This window comes from Choloepus didactylus, chromosome 24 (assembly GCF_015220235.1).
Source record: "Choloepus didactylus isolate mChoDid1 chromosome 24, mChoDid1.pri, whole genome shotgun sequence".
In the NCBI taxonomy this organism is placed as follows: Eukaryota; Metazoa; Chordata; class Mammalia; order Pilosa; family Megalonychidae; genus Choloepus; species Choloepus didactylus.
The window spans coordinates 25,440,914-25,447,252 of record NC_051330.1 but is presented as its reverse complement, the minus strand read 5'-3'; the positions used below and the strand labels follow the sequence as shown (position 1 = coordinate 25,447,252).

The following is a 6,339-nucleotide window of genomic DNA, read 5'->3' as shown; positions in this document are numbered from 1 at the left end:
TTACCTTTATTCTTGGTTTTAATGGTTATTTCCAGATTCCATGATGCTGAGTTTCTGGTGTATAACCTGGTTGGTCCCTGGAACTTTGGGTATCTGTGTGACACCTGAGACTCAGAGCTAGAGTTCAGTACCTTTATGAATGTCAACATTATCCCATCCAGCAAATGTTAAATAAATTGAAAAAGAGTTCAGGCTTCAATTAGAGATATGAATGAAATGCCTTATTTAGGAGTGAGGTAAATCAGAAAGAAAGGGTAAAGCATGATATTGACTGTCTTTTAAAACCTACTTCTGTGTGATACCAAAGGTAGAGATTTTATTTGGTAGAAAATCTTCATTTTCTGTAGCATGCTATACAATTTAACTTGTATGGTCAGTTTATTCAAACACTGTATTTACATGGAAACTTGAGTAGGGAGTGAGTTCTGGTTTGTACAGGTTAATGTGAAGCCCTGATTCATTTGGGCAGAGGATAAAAAAGTATTTGAAAAGCCCCCTTGAGGGACTGGGGGAAAAGTGTAAATACTAAATTCACCCACCTTGGGAATTCCTTATATTCTTGCAAACTTTGGAGACTAACAATTTAGTAGGCCAAGCCCTTGACCTTTGGGCTTTCCCTTATGAACCCTGTTACTGCAAAGAGAAGCTAAGATTTCTTATAATTGTGTTAAGAGTCACCCCCAAAGAACCTCCTTTGTTGTTCAGATGTGACCACTCTCTCTAAGCCAACTCTGCTCTCCCTCCTAGGTGGGACATGACTCCCAGGGATGAGTCTTGTCCCAGCATCATGGGATTGAGAAAGCCTTTTTACCAAAAAGGAGAAGACAAATGAAACAAAGTAAATTTTCAGGGGTTAAGAGATTTCTAATGCAGTCTAAAGTTCATTCTGAAGGTTATTCCTATGCATTATTTAGATATCCTTGTTAGTTTTTAGTGTATTGGGATATCTAGAAGGGAATAACTGAAACTGTTGAACTGAAATCCAGTTGCCTTGATTCTTGAAAATGAGTGTGTCATGTTATAGCTTATACAGTGTGATTGTAAAAACCTTGCAGCTCACACTCCCTTTATCCAGTATATGAACAGATGAGTAGAAAAATAGGGACAAAAAAGTAAATTTGTAATAATGGGAGATGGGGTGATTGGGTTGTTTTGGTGTTCTTTTTTACTTTAATTTTTATTCTTATTTTTGTCATTAGTTTTTGAAGTAATGAAAATGTTCAATAATTGATAGTGATAATGAATGCTCAACTATATAATATTGTGAACATTGGTTATACACTTTGGATGGCTGCATGGTCTGTGACTTTATCTTAATAAAATTGCAAGAAAAATAAAGTGTCCCTTGAAAGAAAAGTCTAGGCCAGATTGCTTCACAGGTCACTTTACCAAGCATTCCAAGAAGAGTTAATACCTGCTTAAGCTCTTCCAAAAAATGAAGAGGATGTAAGGTTATCTTACTTATTCTAGGAAGCCAACATCAACCTGATACCAAGGCCAGACAAAGATGCTACAAGGAAAGAAAATTACATGCCAATCTCTCTAATGAATATGGATGCAAAAATTCTCAGCAAAATACTTGCAAATCCAATCCAGCAGTAATTTAAAAGAATTATACACCATGATCAAGTGGATTTCATCTGAGGTATGCAAGGGTGGTTCATCACAACAAAATCAATTAATATAATACACTATATCAATAAATCAAAGGGTAAAAATCACATGATCATCCTGATTGATTCAGAAAAAGCATTTCTCAAATTCCAACATCATTTCGTGATGAAAACACTTTGAAATGTAAGAACAGAAGGAAATTTTCTCAACTTTCTCAACTTTCTCAAGATGATAAAGTGCACATATGAAAAACCCACAGATAACATCATACTTAATTGGGAAAGACCAAAAGTTTTCCCTCTAAGATCTGGAATAAGACAAGGATGCCTACTGGTTATTCAAAATGGTGCTAGGATTCTAGCTCAAGCAATTAGGCAGGAAAAAGGAATAAAAGGCATCCAAATTGGAAGGAAAAAGATAAACTTTCACTGTCTGCATGTGTCATGATCCTATATGTAGAAAGTCCTGAAAAATCTGCAACAAAGCTACTAAAAGTAATAAACATGGTCAGCAAAGTGGTGGGATACAAGATCAATGCACAAAGTTCAGTAGGATTTCTATACACTAGTGAGGAGCAACCTGAGGAGGATATCAAGGAGAAACTTTCATTTACAACAGCAACCCAAAAAGTCAAATATCTAGGAATAAATTTAACCGAGCATGTAAAAGACCTATACAAAGTAACTACAAAGCATTTCTAAAAGAAATCAACAAAGGACAGAACACGTTCATGGATTATGGATTAGAATACTACACATAATTAAGATGTAAATACTACCCAAAAATATTTACACATTCAATGCAATACCAATCAAAATCCCAACAGCTTACTTTTCAAAAAATGAAATGCCAATAATCAAACATATTTAGGAGGGCAAAGTGCCTTGAATACCTAAAAACATCTTGAGCAAGAAAAATGAAGTTGTAGGTCTCACTCTTTCTGACTTTGAAGCATATTACAAAGCTACAGTGGTCAAAACAGCATGGTGCTTGCATAAGGATAGATACACCAACCAATGGAATTGAATTGAGGGTTCAGAAATAGACCCTCTGATATATGGCCAATTGATTTTTGACAAGGAGGCCAAGTTGACCCAATTAGGACAGAGCAGCCTATTCAACATATGGTGCTGGGAGAACTGGATATCTATTTCTAAAATAATGAAAGAGATCTCTATCTCACACCTTACAGGAAAATTAACTTAAAATGGTTCAAAGACCTAAATTAGACATAAGATCATAAAACCCTTAGAAGAAAATTTATGGAAATATCTTACAGATCTTGTGGTAGGAGAAGTTTTCCTAGATCTTATGCCCAAAGCACAATCAATGAAAGAAGAAATGAAATCTCTTTCAAATTTGAATCTCCTCAAATTTGAATATTTTTTGCATGTCAAAAGGCTTTGTCAAGAAAGTAAAAGTGCGGCCTACTTAATGGGAGAAAATATTCCGAAACCACATGTCTGATAAGGGTTTAGTATCCAGAATATATAAAGAAATCTTACAACTCAACAACAAAAAGACAAACAACCCAATTTAAAAATGGGCAGGGGGAAGAGCAGAAGCAGCTATCCCTTTACACTACTTTGCTCTAGCAACTTAATGGTGATAGTGTACTCGGGGGTGGGGGTGGGATGGGGAGGGGAACCTGATTGGCCAGATCCAGCTGAAACTGGGAGGGACAGAGTGGGCTTTCTGGAGGTGGTAAGGGTGTAGGAAGACAAAGAAGGAGGAGTAAAAGATGTGGAAAAAAGAGGAAAAAGTGAGAGGGAATAAGAGAGGGAGGAAAATAAATGACAAAAAATGTTCTCTTCCTCCCCCACTGGGCAGATTGCAAGTACAGAGGACATCAAGCAGGAGAATGGGATGGAAAGAGTTTCAGAAGGGAAAAAGGTGCCCCAAGAAGTTGTGGGGGGCACAGCAGTGGGGCTGTTTCCAGGCTCCAGCTCCTTCTCCTATTGAGTGGGTGATGCCGCAGCAGCCACCACCAGGGTGAGAGGAGAGGAAGGGGCAGTTGTGGCGCTAGATGACTTACAACTCCTTTCGGAACTTCTGGACAGGCAACTCCACGGCCGCTGCTGCCACCGCGCAGACCCCTCTAGCCTTCTCGCTGTACCACGTAGCTTGCGTGTGTGAGTCGCTGAAGCAGGGGAGCAACCTGAACCATCTGGCCCTGTTCCTGTGGTCCCTGCCCCAGAGCGACATGCTACTTGACAACAAGAGCCTGTTGAAGGCGTGGGCACTGGTGATCTTCCACCAGGGCATCTACCCAGAGCTTTACAGCATCCTCTAGAACCAGAGGTTCTGAATCAGCCAACCACCCACTGCTGCAGCAGCTCTTGTCAAGGTGCACTACACTGAGGCCTAGGGAGTCCACGGCTGGTGGACCATGGACAAGTACCCACTGGGCAGGAAATTCCTCCTGCCCTGCACCATCTCAGACTTCGAGAACACGGTTTATTGTTTCAAGGAAAAGTCGGGCAATGCACTCAAGGACCTTTACAGGCAGAATCGCTATCCTTTGCCCACCAAGAAGTGGCATGTGGCCAAGATCACCAGCCTTTTCCTCACCCAGGTCAGCAACTGGTTCAAGAGCAGCCAGCATCATGACTGTAATCCCTCTGAAACCCAGTCCAAAAGTGAGTCAGATTGCAATCCCAGCACCGATGATGAATGCAGCACAGGAAATGAGGATTTGTCTCCTCAACCACTTTCCAGGTCATCAAATGGTGTCACCAACCTCAGCCTTTCCAGTCACATGAAGCCATGATATATATGCAACAAATTGGAAATTCTAAGATGTCATTAAGTTTTTCTGGTGCTTTGTTGAATGGAATCTGAAAGTACTTCACCTGTCTTCCTTAATGGTAATTCTTTTATTCAGGGACCTATTGGAATTATACATAATGGATTAAAATGTAGGAAATACAGAGACAGTGTCATTTGAACCCATCAAAAATGGCATCAAACATTGTGAACATGGTATATATGTGACTGACCTACTGGGGTCTGCCTCCCAGGATGTGAAGGAGTTCAAAGTCCTCCAAAATTCTGCAGATGACATAGCAGCCACCACCTCATATAGCCCCAGTGCCCCTGCATCATTCCTGGGGCTGATACCCAGCACTGAAGTGAAAAGAGAAGATGTTCAAACAGTGGCTTCCCAGGACACAGGTTCTGTAGTGACTTTTACTACACAAGTGCAAATTAAGCAATATGGCATTATCCAGATGCCCAATTGCAGAGGAAACAACCAGTTTCTTAATGGGAGCATTGGATTCTCTCCACTGTAACTGCATTCTATTTCAGTGGCAGCTTCACAAAGCACTTCAGATGGGGGCACATTTACACATGAGTCCACCACAGTGCAATAAGGAAAGATTTTTTCAGCTCTCTTGCTCCCAGTGCAGTGGTACACACTGTTCCTAATTCAGGAAAGACTATAGGATCTTTTAAACAGGAAAGCTTGGAGAGGAGCCTGGTATTTTCTCTGTTGATGCCTGTCTATCAGAACACAAGAAAATGCAAACCTGTTTTCTGAAAATATCTCTGGGAGTAGTTTCATCCACTAACCTCCTTATTAATGTGTCTCCAAATCACAATTTTTCCCTGCCTCTGCCTACACTACTAAATCACACTGAGCTAAACCCTGAAATTGCTGATAGCCAGCCAATGTCTGCATCTGTGACAAGCAAATCTACTGCAACATCTGTCAGCAACATTACTATGCAACTCTTCAGAACTGCCCCCTTATTACTGTTCTAGACATAATGTCAGTCACTATGACTCAGGTATCCCTTGGGGAAATAGTTTCTACAGCTGAAAACCAGGAGGGTCACCCCTCCCCAGCAGTACACCAGGATCTTGCCAGAGAACATCATTTGGTTCAGCAATCAGTAGCTAACATAACAGAGAATTTCTTACTAAATTCTGAGAGCAAAGTAACAACCAATATAATGATGCTAGACTCCAAATCCAAGTATGTCCTAGATGGCATAATGTACAGGAGTGGGACTGCATTACTGCAAACTTTTTGTTCACATATAATGTTCTCTTTTAAATAGATGGAGATGAAAGAACAAGAAGAACTGTATCAAGTCAAAGCATATAATTTGGTTCACTTAATATAATTCTAAGATAAAAATGGACCCTGTTAAATAGTTTTTTTAAATTAAAAATGTATGCACCTAACACATCATATTACATAGAGCTACAGTGTTTGAAACAAAGCAATTCTTTTTGTTTACTTTTATTCCAGGGCATTGATGAGGTTAAGAAGCATAAAGGTAACTCCAATCTAAGGGTGTATTTTTGAAGTTATGTAGCTTAAATACACACACACACACACACACACACACACACACACACACACACACACACACACACACAATTTCTGTTTTTCAGCCTTTTCCCAAAATTCATGGTTTAAGTTTCTACACATTTCCAAATCTGATTGCTAGTAGTTCAGTGTAGCTGAGAGAGTTTGAAACTTCACTAAAAGCTTTGAAACAAACTTTGGTATGAATGTAAATATATCAGTGCTATAAGCAGGATTTGAGTAATTACACTGTATTTTATTTACACTGTGTGTTTCTCTTATAATTCAGGCTCTATGAACTGAAAAGAAAACATGATTTCTTACTATTTAATTAACTTTTTTTGTTTGAACAGGGTGTGAACATAGTTGTTTCCAACAAACATCTACATTTTGTAAGATTTTAAAAA

At 39.3% G+C, this 6,339-nt stretch overlaps 1 pseudogene; it reads left to right on the top strand.

The window, feature by feature from the left end:
* Nucleotides 1-3,417: 3,417 nt before the first annotated feature.
* LOC119519969 lies at nt 3,418-5,678 on the top strand (annotated as a pseudogene).
* Nucleotides 5,679-6,339: the final 661 nt, after the last annotated feature.